Source organism: Polypterus senegalus, chromosome 8 (assembly GCF_016835505.1).
Source record: "Polypterus senegalus isolate Bchr_013 chromosome 8, ASM1683550v1, whole genome shotgun sequence".
Lineage (NCBI taxonomy): Eukaryota > Metazoa > Chordata > Cladistia > Polypteriformes > Polypteridae > Polypterus > Polypterus senegalus.
The window spans coordinates 143518019-143535513 of NC_053161.1; positions in this window are offsets into that span (position 1 = coordinate 143518019).

Consider the following 17495-nt stretch of genomic DNA (forward strand, 5'->3'; position numbering starts at 1 on the left):
AAAATGAATTGGGAAGCGCTGATATATTTATGTGTATATATACTCAGCAAATAAAGAAACGTCCCTTTTTCAGGACTGTGTATTTCAACAATAATGTTTTAAAAATCCAAATAACTTTACAGATCTTCATTGTAAAGGGTTTAAACAATGTTTTCCATGCATGTTCAATTAACCATAATCAATTAATTAACATGCACCTGTGGAATGGTCGTTAAGACCTTAACAGCTTACAGAAAGTAGGCATTTAAGGTCACAGTTCTAAAAACGCAGGACACTAAAGAGACTTGTCTACCGACTGGAAAAACACCCAAAGAAAGATGCCCAGGGTCCCTGCTCATCTGCATGAACGTGCATTAGGCATGCTGCAGGGAGGCATGAGGACTGCTGATGTGGCTAGGGCAATAAATTGCCATGTCCGCACTGTGAGACGCCTAAGACAGCGCTACAGGGAGACAGGAAGGACAGCTGATCATCCTCGTAGTGGAAGAGCCCGGATCTCAATCACATTGAGCACGTCTGGGACCTGTTGGATCGCAGGGTGAGGGCTAGTGCCATTCCCCGCAGAAATGTCCAGGAACTTGCAGGTGCCTTGGTGGAAGAGTGGGGTAACATCTCACAACAAGAACTGACAAGTCTGGTCCAGTCCATGAGGAGGATATGCACTGCAGTACTTCAAGCAGCTGGTGCCCAGCTCCCTTCATTCAGGGACACATTGTGAAACATTTTTAGTTTATGTCTTATGGTGTTGACTCTTTTACTGTTCATACAAATATTTACACATTAAGTTTACTGAAAGTAAAAACAGTTGAAAGTCAGAGGACGTTTCTTTTTTTGCTGAGTATATATATATATATATATATATATATATATATATATATATATATATATATATATATATATATATATATATAGTTTTACTGTCAAATAATGCAAAGAGTACGCGGCACATGTTTTGCCGTAATTCTGGGTTCAACAGGCGTACACACTCACTGCACCCCCCCTCTCGGGAATTGAACCTCGAATGTCAGCGCTAGAGGTGAAGCCTCTTGTGTTGCGCTACGGCATGTGGTTTGTTTATTTGACAGTATGTAGATCGGGGTATATATATATATATATATACAGTGCATCCAGAAAGAATTAACAGCGCATCACTTTTTCCACATTTTGTTATGTTACAGCCTTATTCCAAAATGGATTGAATTCATTTTTTCCCTCAGAATTCCACACACAACACCCCATAATGACAACATGAAAAAAGTTTGAGGTTTTTGCAAATTTATTAAAAATAAAAAAACTGAGAAATCACATGTACATAAGTATTCACAGCCTTTGCCATGAAGCTCAAAACTGACCTCAGGTGCATCCCGTTTCCCCTATCATCCTTGAGATGTTTCTGCAGCTTAATTGGAGTCCACCTGTGGTAAATTCAGTCGATTGGACATGATTTGGAAAGGCACACACCTGTCTATATAAGGTCGCACAGTTGACAGTTCATGTCAGAGCACAAAACAAGCATGAAGTCAAAGGAATTGTCTGTAGACCTCTGAGACAGGATTGTCTTGAGGCAGAAATCTGGGGATGGTTACAGAAAAATTTCTGGTGCTTTGAAAGTCCCAGTGAGCACAGTGGCCTCCATCATCCGTAAGTGGAAGAAGTTCAAAACCACCAGGACTCTTCCTAGAGCTGGTCAGCCATCTAAACTGAGCAATCGGGGGAGAAGGACCTTAGTCAGGGAGGTGACCAAGAACCCGATGGTCACTCTGTCAGAGCTCCACTCCAAAGGTCCTCTGTGGAGAGAGGAGAACCTTCCAGAAGGACAACCATCTCTGCAGCAATCCACCAATCAGGCCTGTATAGTAGAGTGGCCAGACAGAAGCCACTCCTTAGTAAAAGGCACATGAAGGACTATCAGACCATGAGAAACAAAATTCTCTGGTCTGATGACACAAAGATTGAACTCTTTGGTGTGAATGCCAGGTGTCACGTTTGGAGGAAGCCAGGCACCGCTTATCACCAGGTCAATACCATCCCTACAGTGAAGCATGGTGGTGGCAGCATCATGCTGTGGGGATGTTTTACAACGGCTGAAACTGGGAGCCTAGTCAGGATAAAGGGAAAGATGACTGCAGCAATGTACAGAGACATCCTGGATGAAAACCTGCTCCACAGCACTCGTGACCTCAGACTGGGGCGATGGTTCATCTTTCAGCAGGACAACGACGCTGAGTACACAGCCAAGATATGAAAGGAGTGGCTTCAGGACAACTCTATGAATGTCCTTGAGTGGCCCAGCCAGAGCCCAGACTTGAATCCGATTGAACATCTCTGGAGAGATCTTAAAATGGCTGTGCACCGATGCTTCCTATCCAACCTGATGGAGCTTGAGAGGTGCTGCAAAGAGGAATGGGCGAACCTGGCCAAGGATAGGTGTGCCAAGCTTGTGGCATCATATTCAAAAAGACTTGAGGCTGTAATTGCTGCGAAAGGTGCATCGACAAAGTATTGAACAAAGGCTGTGAATACTTATGTACATGTGATTTCTCAGTTTTGTTATTTTTAATAAATTTGCAAAAACCTCAAGTAAACTTTTTTCACATTGTCACTATGGAGAGTTGTGTGTAGAATTCTGAGGAAAAAATTGAATTTAATCTATTTTGGAATAAGGCTGTAACATAAGAATATGTGGTAAAAGTGATGCACTGTGAATACAATATATATATATATATATATATATATATATATATATATATATATATATATATATATATATATATATATATATATATATATATACAGTGGTGTGAAAAACTATTTGCCCCCTTCCTGATTTCTTATTCTTTTGCATGTTTGTCACACAAAATGTTTCTGATCATCAAACACATTTAACCATTAGTCAAATATAACACAAGTAAACACAAAATGCAGTTTTTAAATGGCAGTTTTTATTATTTAGGGAGAAAAAAAATCCAAACCTACATGGCCCTGTGTGAAAAAGTAATTGCCCCCTGAACCTAATAACTGGTTGGGCCACCCTTAGCAGCAATAACTGCAATCAAGTGTTTGCGATAACTTGCAATGAGTCTTTTACAGAGCTCTGGAGGAATTTTGGCCCACTCATCTTTGCAGAATTGTTGTAATTCAGGTTTATTTGAGGGTTTTCTAGCATGAACCGCCTTTTTAAGGTCATGCCATAGCATCTCAATTGGATTCAGGTCAGGACTTTGACTAGGCCACTCCAAAATCTTCATTTTGTTTTTCTTCAGCCATTCAGAGGTGGATTTGCTGGTGTGTTTTGGGTCATTGTCCTGTTGCAGCACCCAAGATCGCTTCAGCTTGAGTTGACGAACAGATGGCGGACATTCTCCTTCAGGATTTTTGGTAGACAGTAGAATTCATGGTTCCATCTATCACAGCAAGCCTTCCAGGTCCTGAAGCAGCAAAACAACCCCAGACCATCACACTACCACCACCATATTTTACTGTTGGTATGATGTTCTTTATTTGAAATGCTGTGTTCCTTTTACGCCAGATGTAACGGGACATTTGCCTTCCAAAAAGTTCAACTTTTGTCTCATCAGTCCACAAGGTATTTTCCCAAAAGTCTTTGCAATCATTGAGATGTTTCTAAGCAAAATTGAGACGAGCCCTAATGTTCTTTTTGCTTAACAGTGGTTTGTGTCTTGGAAATCTGCCATGCAGGCCGTTTTGCCCAGTCTCTTTCTTATGGTGGAGTCGTGAACACTGACCTTAATTGAGGCAAGTGAGGCCTGCAGTTCTTTAGACGTTGTCCTGGGGTCTTTTGTGACCTCTCGGATGAGTCGTCTCTGCGCTCTTGGGGTAATTTTGGTCGGCCGGCCTCTCCTGGGAAGGTTCACCACTGTTCCATGTTTTGCCATTTGTGGATAATGGCTCTCACTGTGGTTCGCTGGAGTCCCAAAGCTTTAGAAATGGCTTTATAACCTTTACCAGACTGATAGATCTCAATTACTTCTGTTCTCATTTGTTCCTGAGTTTCTTTGGATCTTGGCATGATGTCTAGCTTTTGAGGTGCTTTTGGTCTACTTCTCTGTGTCAGGCAACTCCTATTTAAGGGATTTCTTGATTGAAACAGGTGTGGCAGTAATCAGGCCTGCGGGTGGCTACGGAAATTGAACTCAGGTGTGATACACCACAGTTAGGTTATTTTTTAACAAGGGGCAATTACTTTTTCACACAGGGCCATGTAGGTTTGGATTTTTTTTCTCCCTAAATAATAAAAACTGCCATTTAAAACTGCATTTTGTGTTTACTTGTGTTATATTTGACTAATGATTAAATGTGTTTGATGATCAGAAACATTTTGTGTGACAAACATGCAAAAGAATAAGAAATCAGGAAGGGGCAAATAGTTTTTCACACCACTGTATATATATATATATATATATATATATATATATATGATAACTCCCGTAGCCACAATAAATGTGGCCTTTATTGAACAAACAAACCAGGGGTAAGCAAGTTCTTTTCTACTTTCTTTTCCATCCTCCTCACATTGCATAAGTTTTAATTTGCTTTAGGGCTGAAAATGTCCACACAACAGAAGCATTGTACACGGGAATGGTCACCGCCAAATATACCAATGTGAACAGCCGTCCCATTCAGATTTTTCTGATGAAGGAAGTCAAGGAGATCAGTGGGAGATTTTCCTGCAAAATCATCCACGGCATACATTACAGTCAGTTCTGTTTTTAGCCGAGACAGATCAAAAACCGCTCCGTGGCTCTTGTGTTAAACTGGAGAAGGCTGCATGCGTGAAATTTTTCTTGTATTCTCGAAACTTCTGGGGCTCGAGGAGCGTCACAAACATCAGGTGCGTTCAGTGGCCTCGTAGAGTTCCTCATATCGGCTTCTATCCAATCAATGGGTCTGAATACAGTGACACCAACTCAAAATCTAATTGGTTGAAGCAACAGGTTAATCGACATTTATTCTGTGTTAGAGTTCCTGCACAATGGATTGTGAAGGCCTCTCTGCCAGGCAACAAATGATGGCTGAAATGTGATTGGTTAAATGCTTTAATACGAAAATACATGCCTGGAAGCAGCAGAACCATCGGAAAAGCTATGAAAGGAAGCGGACAGACTATTTGGAATTATTTAATAAGTATTCATGGACAAAATATAATTAACATCAGTTTGTGATTCAGATATTTTTACTTATGAATATGCTAAGCATAGTCCTTTACCCGCAAATATTTACCTTATATGGGCAGGCACTCAATTACATGGGAGGCGTGATGACGCGAGATGCAACTTCACCTCCCACAGCCATCGAGCTGCAGTCTATTACAGTATATGGACGAAAAAATAGGTTCCAGTTATGACCATTACGCATAGAATTTCGAAATGAAACCTGCCCACCTTTTGTAAGTAAGCTGTAAGGAATGAGCCTGCCAAATTTCTGCCTTCTACCTACACGGGAAGTTGGAGAATTAGTGATGAGTGAGTGAGTCAGTCAGTGAGGGCTTTGCCTTTTATTAGTATAGATTAAAGAATGTTTGGAACACTGCACTATTTTGAAAACTGTTTTGATTTTTGGAATTCTTTTAAATAAAAGCACTGAACATTTTGCACCTACCTCTTGCTACCTGTGCATGTCCTTGTTTGCTGAGACACATTCTTGGTTACATTATCAATAGTAAAAGATTCAAGAGGCTCCCAAAGACAAACAGCAGCATGGAGATAACCTGCACTGTCACAAATGTAAGAAGCAATTTTGATCTAGATGTATTAGGTTATTCAAAAATGTTTCATGTGTTTTTGTAAACCAAAATGTTAACTTTCCAGTTCCTAAGTGAAGTTTGTAAACTGCAATTGACCATTGAGTCCTTGCCTTGCTTGAGAAGTAATGTAATCACATGAGGTCTGGGGTGTCTATTCAATAATGCTTAATTAAGCCTTTTTAACAAACAAAGGTAAAGTAAGTCACAAAATGGCCACAACAGCACAACAACTGGGGGCTACTGTAAGTTTTCTTTGAAAATAACACTGTATGGAGGTGGAATGCATCTCACAAAAATGCATTTAAAAGCTTCACAAGGACTCCAAAACTTGTGTATTATGACATAGACAAACCCACAGCTGTATAAGAATATGCTAGTAGTCACAAACTTGAAAGGAACTGCAACAATACAGTGATTCTTGTTATCTTGTAGCATTCTGTTTAAGAATAATTACAAAGTATCAGAGCAGAATGAGCAGCTTTAAACTAACCAGAGATCTGACCGTACTGAATTTTCAGTAACGCAGAGTACAGGCAAGATGGAAAAAAAAACATGTTCAAATGACAACTCATGTTCAAATTGCATAGTGTTTTCAAATAGTGATGTTTTCATGTATGAATGTGTGTGTACATGTGCGAGAGAGGCAGAGACAGATTTGATTTCATTCACTGTTTACTGGAATATAAAATAAACAATTCACAAAGGTATAACAAAACAAGTGTGCTTTTATTCAAGAATAAACTGAATAATACAAAATTCAATTGACAACACGATACCAAGCAGCCATGATTCACCAGCGTTTGTGTGTCTGCTTCTATCCCTTCAGTGATATCTTTTACAGGTAGCAAAACTTTACACCAGCTGTTACAGACTGAAATAAAAAGGCTTCTTCTTTTTGGGCACGTACAACGTCAGCATGGCACTGCCAGATCTAAATGGCGAATTGCTCGTGTACTGAAGTGACTTTAGCTGCAGGTGGAAGTCCCATTTTACTTATGGTGCCAAGCAGAGTTGCTTTGCGGTGCAGCAGTCTATTAGCCAGTGAAATCGCTGTGAAGAAGCTGTCTGTTGTTACGGTTCTGCCTTTGTCCAGAAACGGCTCTATAAGCTTTATGAACACACCTTTGCCCATGGTCAAAACACAGTTCTCAACAAAACGTTGCCAGATCTCCAAGTTTGCAGCAAATCTGTCGTTTTTCACATGTTCTGCACTGCTGTCTTTGTTTTCAAAGTTCAAATGCCACATGGTAGTCTGATAGTGGAAACGGGACATCGTATCTTTGATTGCCAGTACAACAAATGGTTCTGAGCAGGTATCAATCACATCACCAGCTGTGGTCATCGTCGCTCTTGTAAAAAGAATGGTAATAAACGCCATCGAGAGAGAGAGGCAAGTTCATTGTACCAGGTAAATGTCACTGAGAGAATAAAACTGAATAAAAAAACAAGCTCTAACTTTTACAAGTAGCCAAAATTTTCATGGGGTGCTACAGACTCAAATCAAATTTATGTTTTTATTATAATATAGTAATAATTATAGCAGCTCAGTACTCAAAACACAGAGTGCCCAGCCTCAAACCCGGAACCTTCGGGTTACACTGCAGCAGTTCTTACCTCTACACCATTCAAGAATACATATCAACTCCCTGTCGATTGAAATTTGAGCTTGGGTTTTTAGCTCATTGACAGCAACGTGTAAATCAAATTTTTTTTTTCTTACTTTCTGGTTTTATTCTTGAATAAAAGCACACGTTTATTTGATATTGGGACTAAAGTCTTCACACATTATACACTTCACGTCATCTATACTAATAAAAGGCAAAGCCCTCACTCACTGACTGACTGACTGACTGACTCATCACTAATTCTCCAACTTACTGTGTAGGTAGAAGGCTGAAATTTGGCAGGCTCATTCCTTACATCTTACTTACAAAAGTTAGACAGGTTTCATTTTGAAATTCTACGCGTAATGGTCATAACTGGAACCTACTTGCGTACATATATACGGCTATAGCCTGCAGCTCGGTCGCCGTGTGAGGCGGAGTTACGTCCCTCATTGTCACGCCTCCCACGTAATTGAGTGCCTGCCCATATAAGGCCGTCCGTCGGCATTACACAATTGAGAAGGTAGCAAAAGAATGTGAAGCGAGTGACGCATACAAGCATATTCATAAGTGCAGCTACTGCAGAAACAAAGCATGGTGTAAACCTTAAGCTTAAGTTCATAAACACGCTGCTGCTGGCGTTTGTCATGCCTACGACGAATACGATATTCGCAAGATACAAGTTTAATGAGAAGACGCAGGGTATAAATGAGAGTTTTGATCACTTTGTAACAGAGTTAAAATTGCTGTAAAGGAGTTAAAATTGCTGGTGAAGGAATGTGCTTATGCAAACGAATAGGAAATCAATGTGTAAAGCTTAAGTTTAAATTAAGTTCATAGACACGCTGCTGCTGGCGTTTGTCATGCCTAAGACGAATACAATATTCGCGAGATACAAGTTTACTGAGAGGATGCAGGGTATAAAGAAGACTTTTGATCACTTTGTAATGGAGTTAAAATTGCTGGTGAAGGACTGTGCTTATGCAAACGAAGATGAGATGGTCAGGGATAGAGTAGTGTTTGGCACATACTCAGCAAAAGTGCGAGAGAAACTTTTAAGTGCCTGGTCTGAGCTAACATTAAATAATTGCTGTTGAAGGACTGTGCTTATGCAAACGAATAGGAAAGCAATGTGTAAAGCTTAAGTTTAAATTAAGTTCATAGACACGCTGCCGCTGGCATTTGTCATGCCTAACACGTATACGATATTTGCGAGATGCAAGTTTAATGAGAGAACGCAGGGTATAAACGAGACTTTTGATCACTTTGTAACGGGGTTAAAATTGCTGGTGAAGGACTGTGCTTATGCAAACGAAGATGAGATGGTCAGGGATAGAGTAGTGTTTGGCACAAACTCAGCAAAAATGTGAGAGAAACTTTTAAATGCCGGGTCTGAGCTAACATTAAATAAAGCCGTGGACATTGCAAGATTGCACGAGATAGCACAACCACAGCTGAGAACCTTCGATGCATGTACTCCGAGCAGCTCACGTGAACTGACTGTGAATGCAGTACGCAAACAAAAAGCAAGACCTCCAAAGAGCGCTGAACAAAAAACGTATTACACAATTGATAAGGCAGCAAAAGAATATGAAGCGAGTGACGCATACAAGCATATTCATAAGTGCAGGTACTGCCAAAACAAAGCACACGGTGGAAAAAGTCAATGTCCAGCTAAAGGAAGACAGTGTAAAAATGTGGTAAATTGAACCACTTTGCTAAAATTTGCAGGACTGGGAAAGATAAACCTGTGCATGCAGTGTGTGATGTCTCAGATAAAGAGGAAGACGAGCTTTTAATTGATGCAGTAAGAAAGGAACAACCCTCTGAATCTGAACAAGCCTTTGTAGACATATCAATAGGAAAGCAAGGTGTAAAGCTTAAGTTTAAATTAAGTTCATAGACACGCTGCCGCTAAACATTCGCAGGCAAATCCACAACTTAATACCGGGAATGCCTGTTAAACATCTTAGATTCACGAGTACCGATTTGGGTAGTGAACACTTCAATGAATGAAACCTGTTATCTTTACAACAGTTGAGAAACACGGAATATAACTTGAACGCAACACATCCTCCAAATACGAACCTGATTTAAAGAAATAATGATAATCAAATCCTTGATGACAGCAACACTCATAACAGTCACAAAACAATTACATTGACAATCATGTAACGTTATTTTTAAAATGTTTCCTTTTCTTTTTCATAACTTCTTTAACACACTACTTCTCCGCTGAAGCGCGGGTATTTTGCTAGTTATTACTATAACATAGAAAAAGTTTCTGTTTTAGGTATGTGTTCAACATTTCTTGCCTCGCATTTCCAGTCATCCTACATTTACCCAGATCGTTGTAGACACAGAACACACATGAAATGCATGTGTTCCAAATAACAATATATTATTTACCCTATACAACTCCAAGCACCTCACACCCAGATAAACAGACTTCAGCTGGGAGAGTTTCAGCTGCTTTGGTGGGGGCTGGGATAGCAGGCTGCTTGCTGCTTGTGCTGATCAACACATTTGCAAAACAAAAGACACTGATGAGGAGAGATGCGAAGGAATTTAAGGTGGCCTGGGATTATGAGTTTTTTTAGGCTTCAGGGATTCTAGTTTTAAAAAGCATGATGCAGCCATAAAATGCCAGCAGAAATTCTACTATAACACACAAAATTCAGTGGAGGATGTACTTTAGCTGCTTCCACATGTTCTTGTATTTTTAAAATAGGATGGGGAGAAACAGTGGAAAGACAAGCCATCTGTGGTGTGAGATAACATTACTCCATGTTTATATGTGGTGTGCTCATCGCATGGGGGAGAACAATGGGAGAAATCATCATTATTTGCAAGAAGTTGCAGAGGAACCCAACACAACTCTAGCTGGCTCGGCAAGTGTAAGACTATAGCAGTAGGAATAGACATTGTCTAACCAGACCTCTAAAGTACCAACAGCCATGAGGCATGGGAGGATAAGTAAACCAGCAGAAAGCCTAAACTTGTGACTGATTCAAGAAAGACAAAAAGTTAAACAGAAAAAAACTAAAAGTGTTTTGTGTTGTTTAAGGTTAATAATAACAGTTGGTTTGTAAACTGTTTAAATGTTAAACGTTAAAAGTTGTGTAGGCTTCTTGAAAACGGGCGTCAGGAAATCATGTAAATGTGCCTGTGTATGTATGGAGCATAAGATATGTGAGAGAGACTAAAAGATAGAATGAAAACCATGAAAGAACATTTCTCATGGTATTTATAGAATTCTGTATAAAAATAGAAGTGAAAATATCAGTACATTGACATCTCATTTGACATTAACCAGGAATAATATAAAGTTATCTGTAAGCCAGGGGAATTTACAATTAAAAAAAACTTGTCTATTGAGTATTAATCACTAGAAATCATATCATCATTCTGGGTCCCACATTTTTCAAGAAAAATAAATAATTTGTATTGAATTGTGGTGCTGTGATGAACTGGCACCAAGTTCAGGGTCATTTCCTGCTTTGTACTCAGTGCTACCAGACAGAATTTGGTTCCCCAGCCCTGAATGGGATTAAACAGATTTTACAATAAATGAATAAATGAAAGAATGATGAAAAAAGTAATAGTAAAAGGCAGTTAAATATTTGGTAATGTTTGAGTCAACACCTATCAGAAAAATGTAATGATTTCATGCTCCTCTATAGATAACGATAATGTTTAGATTTTATTTTATTGAACTCCATCCAAATGCTTGTATCTGCCTCTTGGTTTGTAATTGGAGCCAACAGCAACTTTATAACATTGTTACTTGACCATATGACTTCCCACCTGAAGAAATATTTTTTGGCTTAATTTTCAAACCTGCATTAAAAAGGGTGTGCAATTCAGCCAACACATGCTGCATGTGCACTCTCCAGGTACCAGAACAGATGTTCATGTCATCCAGGTAGGTATCAGTACAGGCATTGTGAGACTGTAACTGGTGCCCTGTGCTGCAAATGTCTACTAAAGGTGCAGAATTTGTTAATTGTTTAAGGTAATTTACCAATACCCTTTGGTCATGTTTCCGATGGGAGTGTTAGCTCCTTGGAAATATGTTCTTTTATATTGCTGCGTTTTAATAAACCTATATTTAAATAATTATAAATAATAACGGCGATATCCCTCTTTTCAGCGATAGGCGGCGACAAAGTCACAGAAAAGACAGAATATACTTAGCTTGTTTAATGCGACTCATGTTGCTGTACAGACAGGAGAAACAGGCCAGTTTCATTTCACTGAGGATTTCTTTGAGGACTCGATCGTGTAGAAACTGCTCTTTTTTGTCACAACGGAGGTGGATTTTGGGCCAATTCCTTTCACCCACACAGTTTCTCAAAGTTGGCAAAGCTCCAGCTTCTTTTATATTGTCTTCTACACGACCAACCACCCATTATATTTCCAAACAAGGCAGACAATTTCATGCTGAACATCAGTCAGTTCAAATAACACTTAGTCCTTTTTAGGGTTTACAAAACAGCCTTCCAGCTGTCCCTGTCTGTCTTTATACTTTGCTTGGCCCAGCAATTCTGAATGCTGACACTCTATGCTAAATCTGGCTCAGCTCTTTATGGCATGTTACACTGAAAAAGAATGAAAAATACATATAAAAAGATCTAAAACAGATACAGTGACACAATTCTTGATATTATAACAAACTTAGTATAACAGGTCATATCTAAAGTGGTCAGGTATTGAGCCTTGCCCAATATAAGAGACGGCCGGCAGGTCAGCCCAGACGGGACACCCCGAGAATGAAAGGATGGGGGAAGGTAGCTACCTTTGGACACTGCCTCCCCAAAGACACTAGATGGCAGCTCCCCTGGAGCGTAGCAGTGCCCTGGACTCCCACAGGGCATCCTGGGACTTGGAGTACTAGCAAGTCACGAAGACAGAAACCCTGAAGTACTTCCGGGCTGATTAAAAACTCTATCTGACCCAGAAGTGCTAGCAGGTCACGTGGATGGAAGAGCAGAAGCACTTCCGGGTCGAGGACTATGTAAAGGACTGCTGTGAACCCAGCAAGAGAGCCAGAGTTGGGTGGAGGTGAGCAAAGCTTGCTGGGAGGTGCGGAGGAGAAAAACAGAGAGAAGATTTGTGTTGGTGTTGGATTATTTGCCTGTTTATTGTGGCTGTCATGCTTGGAGGGCACTGTACAAGAAGGAAAACAAGAAAATTTTTGGAGCTTTTACCAAGTGTTCTGTGTGTCTGTCTGTTGGGTTTAAGGGCAACAGTGATCCCTAGGATCCACACCAGTTACTAGAGGAGAGATGTTACAATGGAAATGTTACGCCTGGAGCCAGTACCCTCTGATTAATTCTTACTACACCTGCATAAAGTAGTGATAGAAGATTGGCTCTGGGCAGTTTAAGAGTACCTTCCCTCTTGTGCCCATCCACAATCTATAGGCTTGTCCAGGTTAGGATACTTTGAAACAGTGTGCTCCAATTCATTACACATAGAACAGCCGAGAAGAAATGGTTAATGTTCCTTTCTTCAGGCTTCTGTCTCAAATTCTTATCGTCCAGATTCTGATTTTCTCAAATGAGGAACTTAGATTTTCTTCTGATTTTTTTGTAGCTATTTTGGCCAACACAGTAATTGGAGATTATCTTATCAATTTGCTCCACAACGTTTTCCCCATTATTTAAGATCGAATTAGCCATTTGGGGTCAGATCACCACTAAAGGATCTTCCAAGGCTGTAATGCATGAGTATTTAATTTTTGTGGATTTTACAATCTTCCATGGCCCTCCTGTCAAGGTCATAATACACCTCTTGGAATTCTCCTGTCAGTAATAAGCCCAGGATATGTGCCCAGTCGCCTTCTGTCCTGAGTATGATGTTAAACTACATCTGCCCTGCAAAAATGGTCCTCCAACTTGTAGGGAAAACTTGGGAGTTGGTGGCAGGATTTGCACTTCAGCCACTGTAATAACTTCATGCAGCTCCAAAACATCAGACAGGACTCCTTTCAGCTCTCCGTTAGAATAGCTCTACTGCAGCTGCCCTTAGGAAGGCTGCTCACATTATGAAGAGGATGGGGGAAAGCCCTTGGGAGCCTCATACCCAGAAGAGTCAAAACCGTCAGAGAGCCAATGGCTTCAGACCTGTTAGGGATTGGAACTGGTGTGGTGCTGAGGCATCACATGCTGCACAGTAGCACTCAGGTCCCATTTTGAGGCAGCCCACCAGGTAGGCCTCTTGTCTCTCCAGCATGATGATCATCTTCCTTTGCTGTCAGAGGAATCTTGTAAACTCCGCATTTCAGTGGCGGCACTCTCTGAGGTGCACAGACCTGGGACTGGCCAGATCTCTGTAAGTGAGTACACCTTTAAGTGGTCTGGTTGCTCTGATGGCTGTCATATTCAGGGAATAGCCGTTGCTGTGGTGGATCGGTTCCTTCCAATTGTGTCCGATGTTACTCCTTTCAACAAGCGTATTATGAGACTCAGATTAAGGCACTATCTAGGTGCCTTGTCTGTTTTCTCAGTGTATGCTCTGACCGCAATGAGTGATTCGGTGAGACAGACATTTTATTTGCAACTTCACTCAGTAGTTGACAGGTGTCACTCCCCTGGTCATGGGTGATTTCAGTGCGACCACTGGTACTGACAGAGCTGGCTATGACTATTGTGACTGTCCCCATGGGTCTGCCGACCATCGTTATAGTGGCTCTATGTTCCTTGACTTTGCAGATGGTCTGGGGCTGCGGATTGCTGGATCCTGGTTCCAGCGCTCTGAGTCGCATCGTTGGACTTGGCACTCTAATACTGGTCGTGCAGTGAAATACATTGATCACATCCTTGTTGGCACAGACTATAGGCTTTTACAAAACTGCAGGATCTACAGAAGTGCCCAGTTTGTGAATTCTAACCACAGACTTGTTGTTTCTACTCTGAAGATCCACCTTAGGTCCAGTAGGCTACCACCTATTAAAAGGATGATGCGGACCTGGCCAGTCTCCAAGATCAGGCTGTCGCTAATGAGTTTGTATGCAGTTTGGGTGTGACTGCTGATCCTAATGTGGGAATGATGACAAGACTCTGAAGGTTGATGGTGGTTGTGTTACCAGTGTTTCCAGAAGGAGGGGTTTTGTCTCACAGGGCACCCTGGATATCATTGAAAGGAGTCACAGTGCATAGCTTGATGGCAACTCAGGTCTGTATGGGGAACTGAGAAGGATGGCTGTGATGGCTCCGAGGACAGATAAGGAGGCGTTTGTTAGAGGAATCTGTGAGCAAGTGACACACCATCTGTGGTCTAGCGACCCACATCCTGCTTACAGAGGAATTGGAGCATTATGTACATTGAAATCTGTTCCTTGGAGAATTGCAGTCAGAGCGGGTGATAGAACGGACCTTACTGATGATTCTGCAATTGTGACCCACTGGGCTGGCTACTTTGAGCAGCTGTTTAAAGCTGATCCTCCAACTAGGATGTTGGACATCTCTGGGTCCATAGTTCTTGATGCTGAGCCACCCAGTGTATAAGAAGTCTATAATCGACTGCATCCTGGCACTGAGACTTCTTATGAGCGCCAACGTGAATATGAGACATTCTGTGGTTCATCAGGCGTGTGTTCTTGCTCCTACTCTGCTCAATGCTTGCATGGACTGGGTGTTGGGCAGGGTTGTGGGGTTCAGCAGCTTTTTCTGTTGGTGAAGAAAAATTCACTGATCTTGACTTTGCCAACAATGCTGTGATCTTCATGGAGTCCATGTAGGCTCTGATCAGGGCACTAGAGAGACCGAGCAAGGAGTTTGATTGTCTGGGATTGCAAATATCCTGTATAGAAACCAAGATAAAGGCCTTTAACAACCTTTTGGGCACAGCCAATAGCAGTGTTTCTTTCTGTGCAGAGAGCGTCAATTCATCGAGTGGTTTACTTACCTCGGCAATGACATTCATGTCTCTGGTGACTCTTCCTATGAAGTCAGTAGAAAGACTGAGAGTATGGGGGTCATAAGGTTGCTGGAAAGGGGTGTGTGGCACTCCCAATATCTTTGCAAAAGGATGAAGGTCCAAGTCTTTAAAGTCCTGGTGCCTCCTGTTTTACTATATGGTTGCGAGACATGGATGCTATCCAGTGACCTGAGAGGAAGACTGGACTCCTTCAGTACTGTGTCTCTTCGGAGAATCCTTGGGTGCTGGTTTGACTTTGTGTCGAATAAGCAGTTGCTCATGAATTCCCAAATGAGGATCATTACCTGCATTGTGAGGGAGTGTCAGTTATCGCTATAACACCCCTTCAATGATTTCTTTGAAAGGTCCTTCCTGAGTCACCTTAAAATATTAATAATATATCTGAAATTTGGTTGTTGTACTAGTAGCTAATTCCAGAGTCCGAAGGAAAAAAATTAAACATTCAATAAAATGCAAAGAAAGTTATCAAACAGAATGCAATTTAAAACTATTTACAGAACTTTACTAGACAACAAAAAGAAAACATTCTTAAACCTTAATATGACACAATAATACAGAAATATCAGTGGTCCTTTTGAAATTTTTTTAACAATTATTGCACTTTATAATTGAAACAGTTTATGTCCTACTGTTGCAGGCCTGAGAAGGCTCTTGTGGGTGGTGTGACAAATTCATTTAACAATGTCTATTTGCTTACATAACATACAGAAAAATAAGTATCTTCACTAGAAAAACAAGATATAATAAAGGCTGCTCGCTATGCTCTCCAGCAATACTTCTAATCCCCATTACTGCTAATCCCTAGAAAATATCTGCTAGTGTTTTTGTCTCCTTCCAATTTCTTTCAGCATCTTCAGCCATGCCCCTCTGCTTCCACTCCAATTTATTCTACCCATATTTTATTGCAATGCGAACACTAATAAAACTAAGAAAGTACTATTTCCTAAAGACATCCCTGTCTCTTTCACTTTTTATTTAAATAGTTACCATGGGTTACACTTGTCAGTCAACATCATTCATCACTGCATCCATATACGCAAGTTAAGGCTTTACTATGCAAAGCAGAAGCCATACTTCAATACTATCTAGGTGTAGTGTTTTGTGATCTAATGAGTCAACAGTTCAAATATTTTTTGGTAAAAAAAAAAACCATTGTGTTTCCCTGGCCAAAGAGGATAAGGATCATCCAAGCTGCTATCAGTGTTAGGTCCAAAAGCCAGCAACTGTCAAAGTATGGAGGTGTGTCAGTTCCCATGGCATGGGAAACTTGCACATTGGTGAGGGTACCATTAATGCAGAAGGATATGTACAAATTTTGGTGAAACATATGCTGCCACCCGGGCACCATTTTTTCAAGGAATGTTCCTGCATTTTTCAGCAGCACAACACCAAACCACATTCTGATGAATACAGAAATCTTAAAAATGACTGAAGCAGCACAAGTTTTGATTCAAGAAAACATCCCTTTTTCATTTATGAGCCATCCTTGTGATAATGAAAGGAAACTCAAAATAATTATTTTATCACAGATTCACAGAGTTAAGAATACATTTCCTACGTGCTTGTCTGCTCACATCCTCCAGGATGGGTGTATGACAACCCAAAAGCTCCCAGCGCCAAGCTATATTCATCTTATTATCTTACCTTGGCTTCTGCAATTTTCTTTCTGCAAAAGTTATGTTCTGCCATTGCTTATAACAACAGACAGATGTGTATTTATACAATATAATAAAGAATTAGGGCTGCCAAAGTGGTCTTAGTGTGTGTGTTCTCCCTGCCATGGACTGATGCCCTGACTGGGTGTGGTTCTTTTCTTGCACCCAATACTTACTGGCATAGACACTAGCTGCTCTGCAACTGTGTCCAGGAAAAGCAGGTTAGGAAGATGGATAGAATATTATTATCATTATTATTGTGCCAATAACAGAGAAAAATATTAGAATAATCTTCTTAGTAGCAATTGTCCCATGTTGAAGCAGAGTTTGTTTTTTGGCATGTGATATCATTCTCCAGCTGTTTGAGGCATCATTTCTTTGTTCTGCTGTTCCTGTCGAATGAGGCACAAGGCTGTGTTTGCCACCAATTACTTGTTGCTGCAGTTCAGGTAGCCACACCACTGGATTGTATTTGTTTGTGTGTTTACACTGGTGGCTTGGTACATTCTCTACACAAGGCCAAAAGAC